This window comes from Mauremys mutica, chromosome 19 (assembly GCF_020497125.1).
Source record: "Mauremys mutica isolate MM-2020 ecotype Southern chromosome 19, ASM2049712v1, whole genome shotgun sequence".
Lineage (NCBI taxonomy): Eukaryota > Metazoa > Chordata > Testudines > Geoemydidae > Mauremys > Mauremys mutica.
The window spans coordinates 8,008,482-8,025,053 of NC_059090.1; positions in this window are offsets into that span (position 1 = coordinate 8,008,482).

Consider the following 16,572-nt stretch of genomic DNA (forward strand, 5'->3'; position numbering starts at 1 on the left):
GCCCTCTTAGGCCTCAGGCATATTGCAAAGCCTACTCTTACATCTAATTCTTCCCTACTTGTATTACAGCTTTAATGGCAACATCTTTAAGCATCCTGGCTTCCCTCTAAAATATAATTTAACACAAGCATAAACCTTCCAAGGTCAAGGTCAACAGGCCTGTCTTTGCAGCCTCCTCTTTGGTATCTGACACGAGGGATGGTTACCCTGGAGAGAGCAAGAAAACTATATGAATTGTGTTTTCAGGGTTGTTCCAAGGTGCTCCTGTTCCACTTCTCCTGTCTTCTTGCCAATCCACCTGGTGACCCATCTGGCTCCCTACCTGTCCCCATTCCAACTTCAAAGGACTTTCCCTATGTCCATCTTAAATGTCAGCAGCCTTCCGTTCTCAGGCATGTCCCAGAATCCTTTGCACCACTTACCAGGCATCCCATGATGTGGGGCTATAGGAGGTCACCACTGCACTCACTAGTGCTACATGTCTATGGGCGGCAGACTTTACACAAGAGCTTGACAGTTGGGCTCCTTGTGCAAACGTGCTGGGTACTCCAGGAACAGGCCTTTAGCACAACCGTCTCCGCAAATGCCCAGCTACTTTAGCAAGCTGATGTTATTTAGTCATCAAAAACTATCATCTCCTCACACCAGCTCCAGCGGGTCGGCATTACGGGCTTCCCAAGAGGCTGAAACACTAATTAATTTGCTTGGAGCATCATCTCATTAGCAGATTTTGGAACATTAAGAAGTCCCGTGTTGAGGACAGCTTTCCTATCTAATCTATCTGCCAGCATCTGAGCTATCTGCTTAGCTATCTCCAGGATCTATTTACTGTATCTAATCCAGCGGCATGCACTTCCAACTTTCTAGGTATTTATACTCTGCTCATTATTGTGGGTTTTGATCTCCTCATGGGGGAACTTTTCACAACTGTCCCAGGCAGTGCATCCTTAAAATACATTTTATGGACACATTTACAAAAATGTCCCCAGGAATGATAAATCTGAAAAACCCAGAATGCCACAGAACAGAGTAATATGAATGGTACAATACTGGGGTTATGACCGTAGTGAGTCTGCCCAGCAGGACAAGCTGTGTGTTGAAACGTCTTTAATTCTCCTGGTCCATTCCAAAGCCATGTGACAGTGCTTTGGTGCGACCAGGGAACGTTGCATCCATGCACCACAGCGTTGTGAGGAGACATCGCAAACACAATGGCATTTTTCGCAGCTTCCCCCCAAGTGATTTTGTGATTGTTGCTTGAGGGAAGTGGGCATGACTCCCACCAGACAGGACAATCCTGGAAATACCCCAGGCTTGTGCTGCAGGGCGTAAACGGATCACCGGCATGAGGAGGAGCTTCCCTTCTCGTCACGTGGACAGCATGCAAACTGGCACATTATGTGAGGGTACCAGTCTGCTTCTGATGCACACTGATCATTGCGGGAGGCAGGATGCCAGATTTGATGGACAGGTGGTTTGAGCCGGTCTAGCAAAACTTGAATTGGTATGGGCATTAGGCTTCTTAATGAGACCACGCCCTTATATCGTGATTGAGCCACAACAGCAGGGGGCCTCTTGGCTTCGGATGACAGCCGCCCTCACCGCGAGCTGTTAACTGACTGTGTGTGACATGAGATGCTGAAACATTTTCCTCTGATCCAAGCTTCACACAGCTGGCAAAGGGAGCCAGAACAGAAATGATACTCTGCATGTACACAGCGCCGTTCCTCCAAGGCCTTCCAAAGTTGGGTGGGTATGATCCCTACGTTACAAGTGAGGGAAACTGAGGCACGGAGCCGTGAAGAGACTTTTCCAAGGAGTCAGTGGCACAGCTGGGATTCCTGATTCACAGTCCCCGGCTGTTGCCGATAGCCAACATTATCTCCCACCCTTATTCCTGTTGTTGCCTCCATCCATACACATGGCCCGCGCCAGGCTAGAGTGATACCCCGCTAATTGCGTTAGTAGAACTAATGCTCTGCAAGCCCCCAATCTCAATAGTAATACAACTGCTGTTACCGCAGCACAGAACTGCACTGAGGTGGGAGAACTGAGGGCAAGCGAGAAGAGGCATCATCTGCTCGGCTTGCATTGCACCTGAGCACCCGCAGCGCACAGGGCAATAGCACTGAGCCGGCTCCATTTCAGAGCTTCCTCCAAGGAGCCACAGAGGATGTAGAAAATGTGCAAGTTGCTCTCTCCCCATCCCGCTCTGGGCCTGCTCCAAACCCACTGAAGAAAAGAAGGAGGCCCCTTGATTTCAGGCTCTCCTGGTGACCCGCCCCCCGCAAAGCGGGCTGCCTCGTTCAGCTGATTCCTGCTGACAGGCAGAGACTCGCCGCTCGAGGGCGCAGGTCGACGATGAGTGGAAATCATTACACCCAAAGGCTGCTTGATGGCCTGTAAGAAATGAGTCGGGTGGGCTCTGGGTTCACCTCCTTGCGCTCAGCCGTTTGCATCACAACTGTGGGCCTTTAGGACGGACTAGCCCTGGCTCAACAGAGAGGACTGAATTTGCCTGGGAGTAGGTCTAGCTTTGGCCTCTCTCTTTGGCTGAGGCACTTTGGAGAAGGGGAAAGCCTGGGGCTGTGAAAGGTGGGGGGCGGGGATGTGTGCCCCGGCCCAGCCTGTAGAGAAACTCAGGGCCGCCCAGAGGGGGGGCAAGTGGGGCAATTTGCCCCAGACCCCAGGCCCCGCAGGGGCCCCCACAAGAGTTTTTTGGGGCCACTGGAGCGGGATCCTTCACTCACTCCGGGGGCCCTGGAAAACTCTTACAGTGCCCGGGCCCCCGGAGCTTCTTCCACTCCGGGTCTTCGGCTGCAATTCGGCGGCGGGGGGTCCTTCCGCTCCGGGACCCAGCGCCAAAGTGCCCCAAAGACTCGTGACGGGGGGTCCTTCCGCTCCGGGACCCACCGCCAAAGTGCCCCAAAGACCCATGGCGGGGGGGTCCTTCCGCTCCGGGACCCACCGCCAAAGTGCATCGAAGACCCGTGGCGGGGGGTCCTTCCGCTCCGGGACCCACCGCCAAAGTGCCCCAAAGACCCGTGGCGGGGGTCCTTCCGCTCCGATACCCACAGCTGAAGTGCCCCAAAGACCTGTGGCGGGGGGTCCTTCCACTCCGGGACCCATCGCTGAAGTGCACTGAAGACCCATGGTGGGGGGTCCTTCCGCCCCGGGACCCGCTGCCGGCAGTGCCGGGTCTTCGGCAGCGGGGCAGGCCCCCCGAATCCTCTGGGCGGCCCCGGATAAACTGACCCCTTCCGTTTCGGCTGCTGCCAGTTTGGTTTGGGTCCATCTCAGTAAAGATCCCGGGCTTGATGCTTCACTCTGTTAGTCCAGGTCGGCACTGGTGTAACTTCACTGAAATCAGGCCTGAAACAGGAGTGACAGGCCCCTAGGGCCGCTGCTGTGCGTGGTGGATGCATTCAGTGCAGAAAGGAAAAGGGCTCCAGAAAGCATCCCTCAAATTAGGGGCTGAAGTCCTCACCGGAGACAGGAGATGATTGAGAGGGCAGGGAAATATGAAACACCAGACAACAGTTGTCAGGGATTGCGCGGGAACAGCCTGCTTGTCTGTAGATTCATCGGGCTTTGCACCGGTATGGGGCCTTTCATCTGCGGATTTCAAAGCACTTCGCAAGCGTAAATGAATGCAGGCTCCCCGCCTGCCCCCTGAGGTATTTATCATTATCGCCAGTTTACAGAGGGGGAAGTGCTTTCTCCAGAGTCACCCAGCAGGAGAGAGAACGCGGCAGTCCCCATTCCCAGGCCCATCTTCTGACCACTAGACTCTTGCCTCCCACAGGAATCTGCCCCAGTTTAACCCAGTCCGATAGGACAGATTCTTGGCTCTAGGGTTCTAATCTGCAGCTGGATCCAGTTAATGACAGTGGTTTTCTGGCGAATGCTAATGTTAGAGTCACTCTGCTGGGGCATACGGGCCTTGCGTGGCGGAAAAATAGCTGCTGTCCCCTTTTACTGTTAGAGAAACCAACTCGAAAGAAAGAAAGAAAATAGGATTTTTTTAGTCCCATCCCCTTCCTGCAGCTGTTTCTGGTTCAGATTGCTCATTAGAGGGGAGCACTTTGAAGTGAGTCGTGGGGGGGTGGTTGTACAGTGCAGCGATAGGGACAGCCGAGTTCAGCAGCTGACACACAGGCAGAGGAGGGGGATGGGGCGAGGCAGAGCTCAAAGACACTAATGCCGTCAGGACTGCTTTGCAGCCTTTGATTTGGGTCTGTGCCGGCAGGAGCGGGAGGCGGATTCTTTTGCGCTGAATCTATCGCGGTGACTCGCCGGCTCTTCCATTCCTGGTGGGGGGGAGCCTGCATTGAAGGAGATGTGAGAGGTGTAGTCCCCTTTCTTCATGTGTGCTTGGAATCAAAAGGAATTATGCAAAACTCTCACAGGGGGAGTGGGCCCCCCAAGCATCTGAGAGCAACCCACTAAAGCAAAGACATTGCCACTGAAAGGTGAAATGGGGTAATTAGCTGTCATGGCTTGGAAGGCCTAACACTATTTACTAACAAAGACCCCGCTGCTGCAATCAGATCCACATGAGCAGACCCCTGTTGGGATTCTGATCAGGGTCTGCCAGTGGAGATCCGACTGCAGGATCAGGGCCCGAAAAAGGAATGCAGCTATCTCCGAGGAAGCTCTGCCCGAGGGATATCACATGCTGGGAAAGGAGGTGTCAGAAATACCCATCTATCTTACTCACTGCAGCTCGGAAGCACTGACTCATCCCATTCTGGGGTGGTTTGGTACGGCTCTGTATTGAAACTTCTAGGCATCTCGGGTGAAATTCCCCCATCCGTTGCACTCTGAGGCAGGAATAGGCGTTAAGCCAGCTTTGTGCTCACTGCATGCTGGCACTATTGGGACGGCCCGGCCTAGACCCCGGGAAGCAGAAAGCAGCTGTAGTGTATTCGCCCCCTACGCCTCCTCTCTGTCCACCACACTATGGGCTGGTGCAAGAGCCACCTGGGGTGGGTTTGCTCTCGGTGCAGGGAGTATCCTCAGGGAGCTGCTTTCACCTCCTTGAAAATCCCTGTAGGCCACAGTGTGGTGTTAAGGGACTGGATCAGCCTCTCTTGGTTCTGAACTTCCCCAGGCGGATCTTTCTGTGCAAATCAACAGACAGGCATGTGCCATCCCCAGTGAGAGTTTGCAGCTGCCGCAGTTAGGGGGAAATAATCATCTTCCGGCTGTAAACAGGGCAGATTTGCTCTGTATGTCACCTCAAGAGACTAAATATAGACCCTCCTCTGATGGCATGTTACAGAGACACTTCTCCGCACACGACGGTGCTGCGGCCATCTGGAAGTGGATGGTTGTCTAGCGCAGAGAAGTCTGAGATGAAAATGCTCCGGCCATTCCCATCTCCTGGCCAAGTATGGGACCGACACCCCAGATGTCCAACTGGTATAGACCAGAGCCTGGTCAACACAAACTCCCCAGAATTAGAGCTTTAAACTGAGATCTCAGATAAACCCAGGCCCCTCTACGCCCCCTTGACACTGCCACAGTGGTGCAAAGGGCCCTTCCTCTAATGGACAATTCAGGGCCCAGGCGTTTAAAAGGCCTCCGTCAACCAGGTGGCTAAATAAATGAAGCCGTGCAGGAGAGCTCTGTGCTGCTATGGCCTGAATCCTTGGAGGCAGAGGGCCAGCTGGCTGTCAGGGAGGCCTGGCTCCTGGTACGAGCCAGCCCCGGCTCCACTAGGCACGGGGCTGAGGAATTACCTCATTCCCCAGAGCTAGGCTCAGCCACACTTCCCTCCTGGCGGTGTGATGGGGATCATGTCGATGTACCTGCCTCTGGGAGGGCGCCGAGGGTAAGATAGCTAATATCTGTACAGCGCGTGGAGCCACAGTGGCTGATTCAAAACGCATTGAAAGCCCTGCAGAGCCGCCCCGGGACTTCACTGGGCTTTGTATCAAGCCTCAGAGGGCTATAGCCCTGCTACGACACAGCCTCCCTATTCTGGGCTGCGGCCTGGCAAAAAATAGGGCAGACAGCAACTGTTCCCTTTCCCAGCTGCCTCCTGAGGGCTGCCTGTGTTACATTATGTCTGTGCCAGGAAAATTCTGCCCCCGCCAGCTACCAGGCTTTTAGCTGTGGCCAACAGCATCCCGTCTCCCTCTGAAATGGTTCCGGCCTGCTCCTTCGTGCTCTGAACGGGGCACTGCTAAACAGCTGCCACGTCCCACCCCAGAGGTGGCTGCATTAGTGGCAACTGCGAACAATCTGCAGAACATCTGCAGATCCTTTTGGGATGGAGAGCGCTGCCTAAATGGAAAGTATTTTTGAATCACGGTAATTACCGTAACAAAAAGAACAGGAGTCCTTGTGGCACCTTAGAGACTAACAAATTTATTTCAGCATGAGCTTTCGTGGGCTACAGCTCACTTCTTCGGATGCACCCGAATTTGTCAGTCTCTAAGGTGCCACAAGGACTCCTGTTCTTTTTGTGGCTACAGACTAACCCGGCTGCTACTCTGAAACCGGTAATTAACACGTTAACGACAAAAAGGAAACAAGGAGAAAAGGGTTGTTGGCGGGATCCATGGAGCTCATTTCTAAGTCCCACGGAGACATTTCAACAGCCGCTCACTGAAACCTTGGCCCAGCTCTTCTCCTCTGAACTCAGCTGGGGGAGGGAAAGTCTTGTGTACACAGGAACATTTTGCTGATAGTCTCTCAAGTACTTATACCGCTATTTCCCTCATTCCCTCTTACTGTGGCGTGAGTTATACCTGGATTACTCTGGGCTTGTCTACACTACCAAGTTTTGTTGACAAAACTTATGTCAACACCCAAAAGTCGACAAAACAAAAATCGCCAGATCTTGGCTGGGCCTCTCGGTTCTGCTGTCAACCAATCAGCCCAGACGTCGCCGAGTTACACACGCCTCGGTGACTCCCACGTTCTTATGGGCCCCACTGGAGTGCACTCAGGCCCCTAAATTGTGCCTCAGCGTCCCACCCCCTGACCCCAACACAGAGCCTGTGCTGGAGGTGGGGCTGGCTGAGGGCCATTCCCAGCCCTGGTAAGGTCCCTTCTGCCTCCAGTGGACTGGAACGGGCAATCGGCTCCCTTGGCCGAGGAGGGAGGCACCCAGGATCCCTTTGCTTTCTTGCTCTTGTTCTGGTAGCAGGCGGGTGGGGGTGGGGTGGGGGGTATTCCAGCAGGGTGCCCAGTCACCCGGCATCGCGAGCAGCAATCCCGGTCGGTCTAGCCCCGACTGAAGGCAGCTCGGCAGGGCAGTGGCGAGGTCACTGTGGGTCTCGCTCTCTTCCCTTCGCCCCTGCCGCAGCCTGGGAGTGCTCTGATCCTTTGAGGACGGACGGTGGAAGACCCAAGCTGAGACCTCTGAGACTTCATTACACCCCAGATACCTGGCTGCGTCCATACACCTGCTTCCTCCTCCCCCCTTCCTCAGCCCCTGGGGCTCCAGGGTATTGGAGCTGGGCACATGTAGGTCAAGTCTCACCCCCCAGGCAGCCCCGGAAGCACTGTACGCTGCGCTGTGTGAGTCAGAGCTCAGCCTGCCCTCTGCGGCTGGCTTTCCAGCCAACCCTGTAGCCTCATCTCTAATTAAACCCTTAAACACCTTGTAAATTACATAGCAACATGCGTTGGCAGATGACTTGGCAGTAACAAAGGGGGAGAAAGGGGGGGAGAGAAATACATTTTTTAATGTTCCCCCGCAGCGACCTCGGGGGAAGGCGGGGAGGGATCTCGACCCCCTTTATACCGTGGGGACGATCATTCTGGGAAACGTTCTGCCATCTGTTCTTCTCGATAATTATACCATGCCCATCACAGGGGCATCTGAATGGCTGACTGCTCAGCTGGGACAGGGAGGGGACTGGTATACCGAGATACAGCTGGCTACATATGAGAGAAGGTAGATAACAGGGAGAGACCCTAAAAAATCGATGTTATTCCATGCCTAATTACATAGCTTGGAAGACAGACACAGCCCCATTTTGTATATACCATAGCTCCTTTCCTCTGATCCCTTCAAAGCATCTTGTGGATAATTAACTCAACTCCCAGTACCTCCATCCTATTGGGAAAAATCCCTCCAAAGAGACAGAGACTGTCCCAGGCCATGCCGTGAGTCAGCGGCAGAGTCATGTCACTCTTACAGTGGTGGAGTTACAGAAAAGAGACTAGCTTTCAGGGGACAGCTGGAGTAGAACCCAGGAGTCCTGCCTGCTAGTTCCTTGGAGCCAGATGTCCCATGCCTGCCGATTCCCAAGCAGCACTCAGATGATAACTAGCCAGTGCATAATGACATAGCAATTGCCTGGGCGATAACTCTGTTCTGCAATTGTGCACATCAGCTGCTAGGTTACCGCAAGGGCTGGGGATCGGCTGTTTAACAAGAAGCCGAGGGCACTGTGATTCAGCGACAAGGAACAACTCGCTGCCCCTCACTCACACCCCGAATGGGGCCAGGTGTCCCGGGAGGCAGCCTTGTGCCCCCCAGCCCTGCCCCCATGTGCTGAGGCGATACAGACCGCTCTGGGAAATGCCACGGGATCTGGGCATCAGTGCTATGACCCCGTGGAGTGCATCTTCCGACAGTATGGGCTGTCCCCAGTCTGGCCCAGTCAGCCTTAGGAGAGGCAGAGGACTTTCGAGATGGAGCTGGGAGAAGGGTAGTTAGGTCATCAGACGGCCCCTGTGTTCCTCCTGGCAGGACCCTGGCCTCAGCCCAGCCATGCAGTCAGACACAGGCTGCTGGCTGGCTTCCCCTTGAAGGGATGAGACGGTGAAGAAACTCCGACCCCTTAACTGCTGGGACTGGTCCCGTCACAATCAGCTTCCTGCAGCCTACGCCACGCCCCTCCGGGAGCCAAAGCCAAGAGAGATGAGACAGCCGCTGCTGTGACTAGACAGAGCGGGATGGCTGAGGCCCTGATCCGCCTTGACGTGAAATGCCCCCCTTGGCTTCCCCTGAGTCTGCATCCCTCGCACGGAGCCCCCTGGACAGGAAAGCCAGCTCCCTCCGAGCCATGTCCCCAGCACCCTCCATACAGGGCGCAGGCTGATCTCCTCGGGCGGCCAGACCCTAGGACAGGCAAACACCTGCTGTCTCAGCTGCTGGGCTGGGCTGCTGCCTGGGGGGCATCTCCTCCAAACACAGGCCTTCCCTTGTGCCTCGATACTAGGGAGACGGGAGCGTTAAACAAGCAATTAGATAGATAGATAGATAGATAGATAGATAGATAGATAGATAGATAGATAGATAGATAGATAGATACTGGGTGTGTATGGAGATAGATAGATAGATAGATAGATGCTGGGTGTGTATGGAGATAGATAGATGGATGCTAGGTGTGTATGGGGATAGATAGATAGATAGATAGATAGATAGATAGATAGATAGATAGATAGATAGATAGATAGATAGATAGATGCTGGGTGTGTATGGAGATAGATAGATGGATGCTAGGTGTGTATGGGGATAGATAGATAGATAGATAGATAGATAGATAGATAGATAGATAGATAGATAGATAGATGCTAGGTGTGTATGGGGATAGATAGATAGATAGATGGATACTAGGTGTGTATGGAGATAGATAGATGGATGCTAGGTGTGTATGGAGATAGATAGATGGATGCTAGGTGTGTATGGGGATAGATAGATAGATAGATGGATGGATGCTAGGTGTGTATGGGGATAGATAGATAGATAGATGGATAGATGCTAGGTGTGTATGGGGATAGATAGATAGATAGATAGATGGATAGATGCTAGGTGTGTATGGGGATAGATAGATAGATAGATGGATACTAGGTGTGTATGGAGATAGATAGATGGATGCTAGGTGTGTATGGAGATAGATAGATGGATGCTAGGTGTGTATGGAGATAGATAGATAGATAGATAGATAGATAGATAGATAGATAGATAGATAGATGCTAGGTGTGTATGGGGATAGATAGATAGATAGATAGATAGATAGATGGATACTAGGTGTGTATGGAGATAGATAGATGGATGCTAGGTGTGTATGGAGATAGATAGATGGATGCTAGGTGTGTATGGGGATAGATAGATAGATAGATGGATGGATGCTAGGTGTGTATGGGGATAGATAGATAGATAGATAGATAGATGGATGCTAGGTGTGTATGGGGATAGATAGATAGATAGATAGATAGATAGATAGATAGATAGATAGATAGATGGATAGATGCTAGGTGTGTATGGGGATAGATAGATAGATAGATGGATACTAGGTGTGTATGGAGATAGATAGATGGATGCTAGGTGTGTATGGAGATAGATAGATGGATGCTAGGTGTGTATGGGGATAGATAGATAGATAGATGGATGGATGCTAGGTGTGTATGGGGATAGATAGATAGATAGATAGATGGATGCTAGGTGTGTATGGAGATAGATAGATAGATAGATAGATGGATAGATAGATGGGGATAGATAGATAGATAGATGGATAGATAGATGGATGCTAGGTGTGTATGGGGATAGATAGATAGATAGATGGATGGATGCTAGGTGTGTATGGGGATAGATAGATAGACAGATGGATGCTAGGTGTGTATGGAGATAGATAGATGGATGCTAGGTGTGTATGGAGATAGATAGATAGATAGATGCTAGGTGTGTATGGAGCTAGATAGATAGATAGATGCTAGGTGTGTATGGAGCTAGCTAGATAGATAGATAGATAGATGGATGGATGCTAGGTGTGTATGGGGATAGATAGATAGATAGATGGATGCTAGGTGTGTATGGAGATAGATAGATGGATGCTAGGTGTGTATGGAGCTAGATAGATAGATAGATGCTAGGTGTGTATGGAGCTAGACAGATAGATAGATAGAGGGGGTGGATGAGGATAGATAGATAGATAGACCGACCACTGTTACAGTTGGAGCAGTGCAAAGCAATGGAGCCGCCGCCCCTTTAACATTCCCAGGCAAGCCGTCCCCAGCACAAACCCTCGCCCTGCATGTCCCCCCTGCAGCATGTGACCTCGCGAGGGCTCTGGAAAGCGCGCTCCCGGTGGCCCCCCAAGCCGAGGGAGCTTTAATAATTAAGCAGGCGAGTCAGGGCCCAGATGTCAGCTCTTATTTAAGGAGCTGATCTAAATACCGCAGAGGCAGCACTTCAAGCATGTCTAAAAAAAGCCTCCGGATGCCTTGCTCGCTCCAGGAGCAGCCTCCTGTGCTCTGCGAGGCTGGCAGGCAGCGCAGCACCAGTCAGGGCCATGACAAGGCGATTGGCGTCAGCCGGAGGGCTGGGGTGGGACCAGGGCTGGGCGTGGGCTGGCTGGGGAGGACGTTCCCATGGGAGGTACTGGGGAGTACAGAGGATGCTGCACTGTATCCTCTCTTCTCCCTGCCCCACCCCAGCCAATCCAGTCCCCATCCTCTCATCCACCGTGGCTCAGGGAGGGTGGGGGGTGGGACAGTGGCGTTTGGAGAGGAAAGCCCCAGGGGGTACACGAAGGCGTTACCTCTCCTCTGCTCCACCTGCACTCTCGCTTCCTTCCCGACCTGCAAGCCGCCCTCACCCTGATGCCCAGGCCAGGCCAGGCTGGGAAAGGGACCGATGCCCTCTGCTGGAAAAGCTCCCTCCAGCCATTCTCCCCAAAGCCACGGTGCCACGGCTCATCAGGGCAAGCGGGCGTGCGGCAGCAGCTAGCAAGGCCACCCTCCGCTGGGTGGAGACGGGCCTACCACACGCCCGCTGGGAGCCCTGAGCCTGCAGAGACTCTGCTTTGAAGCAACGCCAGGGAACAGGGCAGGGCGGACGTTCTGAGTAGGCTCCGTTTCAGCCTGAGGCAGCGTAAACCCAGCAGCACCATGAGTTTACAAAGGGGAGGCAGCTCCTCTTTCCCAGACGCCGCTTGTAGTCGTGTTCCCGGGGTGCAGGGTGCTACCAGCCCATCCAATCCCTCCAGCCACTGAAATACCACCTCCTCCTCCCACACCAGCGCAGTTGCTTACATGTAAATAAACCTCCCTCCGGGGGCTGTGTGGGAAGAGTCCGGCCTGTTCTCCGTAGCCCCCAGACACTAGGGTGACCAGATGTCCCGATTTTATAGGGACAGTCCCGATTTTGGGGTCTTTTTCTTATATAGGCTCCTATTACCCTCCACTCCCTGTCCCGATTTTTCACACTTGCTGTCTGGTCACCCTGCCAGAAACCCCCATTAATATCTTTCTCCTCAGCTCACCAGTGGATGCCACAATACACCACTAAAGTCACTATGCTGCTTATTCTGATGAGTTCTCTGCTCTCCCCATGTCACCAGGCCAACCTCCCAAAGGCCTCAGTCACTTAGGGTGACCAGATGCCCGGACAGTGCTGATATTTGGGTCTTTGTTTTATATAGGTGCCTATTACCCCCCATTCCGTGTCCTGATTTTTCACACTTGCTGTCTGGTCACCCTACAGTCCCACAAGGCCCCAGGCTCGGACGCAGGGTAAGCTCTGTTACCTCCCTTTGCTCATATTTCCCTATCAGCCAGAAGGCATTTTAACTAAATCCATTTTTTTAAATTCACATAACCATTTCCCTGACAGGACCCATGTTCTGCTGGCCTCGGTGAGGCCCCACTCGCTCCCCTCTGCGGGGGACTCAAGGCCCCTCCACCCAGCCCAGGGGTGTCTTTATACAGTCAGGTTTGGTCTCAGCACTGTGACCATGGATCTTGTCTCTGGAACAGCCTGCAGCCTTCCAGCCTTATCAGAAACACAAGCATCGCATGTAACCCCCTTGGATCCAACCCCGGGGCGCAACACCACTTGGCTGCTTGTGCCTTAACCGCGTTCATTAGTACAAAAGGGTGGGGGGGGCGCGAGATTTTTCAGCCAGACTCAGTGTAGAGGTCTGCACGGCTAGTCGCTGCATTCAAGCAAACGCACTTGGTAAGTTGTTACTTATGGCCATGTCCACTGTCTAAATCAACACTCCTGTCCACATGGAACATGCTGAATAACTGGTGAATCTTCCTCATGCACCATGCTGGCGGCCCCATCTAGCACATGCTCTGTGTCCTGGAAGTGGTCAGACATGGGCCAGATCCTCAGCTGGTGTAAATCAGTGTCGCTCCTGTAAAGGCAACAGAGCTATGGCCTTTGGGTGTTTTGTTACATGGCATGGTGCCCCTCCCTGTGCCACTGTAACCAGAGATCAGATCCTGCCTCCTGCCATAACGCTCCCTGGTTAGATATCCCAGAGTGCACTTGCTCAGGCAACGCCTCACCCCAAGGGAGCTTTATTCCCTGTGTGTAACGAATACCGGGGAGCTTACCTGGCTGCGGCACCCAGAAACTGCAGGCAGGTTTAAAATGCTGGGATCCTTCTTTGCTGGGCATAACATTCACACCACTATCTGGACAGCCATGACCTCCCCAGTGCCCCTTCTCCAGAGAAACCTGGTCGGACCAGGAGATCACAGCCCCGCTGGCTGGCTGGAGTAAAGAGAACATGCAGGACCATTTGAACCCCGCCATATGAAATGGCCAAGGACGGCCATGGCTCTCTGGTCACTGTGCTGAGAGTGGGACGCAGCAAACTCCTTGGGGCTGATGGGGTCGCAGTAGATCTCCAGCAGCTGACGGACGGTGCATCCATAGTCCCTGGAGCTGGGCTAGGTTCTCATGGACCCACTGAGAAGTCCAGCCTTGCTGGAGGGTCTCCATGCGCATAACCTTGAGCAGCCCCACAGCCCAGTGGCCCAGGTTCCCCGGGGCCGTGAGCTCATGAGCACGCTCAGAGGAATGGTCAGTGATGTCACAGTGGGCAGCAGGCAGCTACAGACACCAGCGCTAGCCCGTAAAACTGCCCCCGGCGCTGCAAGACTGACTTTGAAATCCTTGCCGGCTTGGCTCCAGGCGGAGCATGGCCCAGTGGGACCTAGGGTGACCAGACAGCAAGTGTGAAAAATCAGGACGGGGGTGGGGGGGAATAGGAGCCTATATAAGAAAAAGACCCAAAAATCGGGACTGTCCCTATAAAATTGGGACATCTGGTCACCCTAGTGGGACCACAAGGGGAATTTAAGTTGTGCCAATGCCTTTTGCTAGCTGTCTGCACCCCTAACGAATTACTTCCATCACAGAGATTCTTCCGCCCCCAGAAAGCCAGGCTGCAGGGCACGCTGATGATGGCACCACCATTCTAGAAGGAATGTGGTACAAAGCAGCAGGGCGTCAAACCTGCCACTGCAGTGAAATCTCCGGAGCATTTTGCAAGTCCTAGTCATCCAGTGCAACGCAAAACCTCCCGGGCTGCAGCGAGGTTTCCAGCCTGCCGTGTAAGGGGTTAAGCGAGACTCGCCCAGGTCTGCAATGCAAACCCACGGGCTGCAGTGAAATGCCAGGGCTGTTTTGCAAGTCATACTAAGTTAGGACTGCAATGCAACCCCGGCACTGCAGTGCAAACCGAGACCGCAGAGCCGTTCCAGGGCTGCCCCTGTAAATCATACAAACCTGAGCCCGTCGGAGCAAAGCTGCCATATGGGAACTGCAGGGAAATGGCTGAACTACAAAGGAATCGAAGGAGAGCTGTCTCCCCTTAGAGTATCCTCTGCTCTGCAGCTTGAGCACAGCCCAGAGGGAAAGTACTAGCTCTTCCAAATATGGTATTCACTGCACACAACTGCCCAGATTCTTCCTCGCCTGACTTCACTGGCTGCAGAGCTGAATTTGCCCCGCCAGTTGCCACAAGCAGTTGCAGGAATGCAATGCAAAGCCAAGACTGCAGTTCTAGTGGTCCTGTTCCTAAGGGACCAGTCCCTTCAGATCATCTCCTGCCGGGGCTCTCAGCTCAGTGAGAATCAAAAGAGCATGGACCCCAGCAGGAGGAGCGCAGCACTTTGCAGGATTGGGGCCCTTAGGTGCAGGCCCGGGTGACTGCGCTGCAGACAGTACTTGAGGATGCTTCACTATGGCTCCTTGAAAGCAGCTGCCTTGGTTCCCGATGCTGATGCCGGAAATAAGATCAGTGTCAAAACAGAGGAGTTTCTCTCCACTCTCAGGCTCTGAGCCACTCGCCTGCAGTGGTGGATTAGAACCAGATTAAGCAGCTCAACCAGAGTCTTAACCCCATGTCACAGAGGGATTTCCAGTTACCTGGGTATGGAGGAAACAGGCAGCCAGGTATCTAGGAAAAGCCGCGTGTTTCTCAGTGTAGATTTCTAGCAGTGCCCACTTCCCCACAACGGGGATGCTACATTTTCTGTCAATCCAGGTCACATTTAGCCACTGGATTCCACTGGTGCCTTTGCGAAACTGACCAGAAGTTCTGTAATGAGATACTCCAACAGGCAAGGGGGACAGCTTCCTAGTCCTCTGGCAACCCTTCGTGGGAGCCAGGTTCTCCTTTCGCTCTGGCCCCTGGAGTCTTTTGGCGATAGGGTTTACGGGGTTAGACCAAAGCATGTTCCACATTGTACCAAGATGTTGGTACAAACGAACTGGAAACTGGACTTTAGTTCCTGTGTTGTTTGTTGCTGCTTCTGGAAAGAAAGAAAGAAAGAAAGAAAGAAAGAAAGAAAGAAAGAAAGAAAGAAAAATTTGCAATATTTGGGCATAGGTGTTACACTTTTTGGGAGGTGCTGCACTTTTACAGCTGACCAATAAGTCCTTAAGCAATAACATTTTGTACCAGAGAAAGAACCTTGGTCAACCATTGTTCCTTGGTGACCATCAAGTCCCCTATTAGCAGACGCAATAGAGACTGCCTCTGGCCCATCATTAGGCATGGGGTGGGGTCCACACCTCAAATCCTACATCCAGAGTCACATATTTCAATGCTCAGGGGTGTTTGGGTCCCGGCTCAGGCCCATCTTTAATTTAAACCTTCAGGTGAGGTGCCCTATATACACTTGGTGCCCAAATATAATGATGGGCGGGGGGGGGAGGTAGGTAGATAGGCAGGCGGGCAGATAGATAGATAGACCCTGCTTCTCATTATGTGTTATAAATAAATCTCTTAGTCTCCCTTCAGAGTTGCTGAAACCCATTAGTAAGGGTCTTGTCTAAGAGCCTCTGAGCTTTGTCCAGCCTTTGATTCATTGCACACCTCTCCCTGCCCCGTCCTGGTTGAGATAATTCATGGCCCTAGCTGCTTTCTCCCAACCTTTGCCTTGGGGCTCTGCAGAAGTGATAATTCATGCACAACTGACACAGTGCCGGAGGAGTGTGAGCGACACAGCCCACGAGGAGAGCTGGAGACAGAGCCTCCTGCGTTCTCCCTCTAAGGCGTTACCCCACAGGGCCTCGGAACAGGAGCTGGGAGGATACCTTGACCACTACAGCCTATAGCTGAGCCCCACAGCCACCCTCAATTGGGATCTTTGCCATCTTGGTTGAACCCAGGTGTGGACAGGGAAAGGGCTCTTCTGGGATTCATTTTGCATTGGAAAAGGAGATGTGAACGGTACATTTTTCATGAAACAGACTGTCCCAAAGATGAAAGGTGCTGGATTGGCAGCTCCACGGCTTTGTCTGCACACAAAAGTTGCACCAGTTTAGGAACTGATTTAGTTAAATCCATGCAGTCTCGTAGT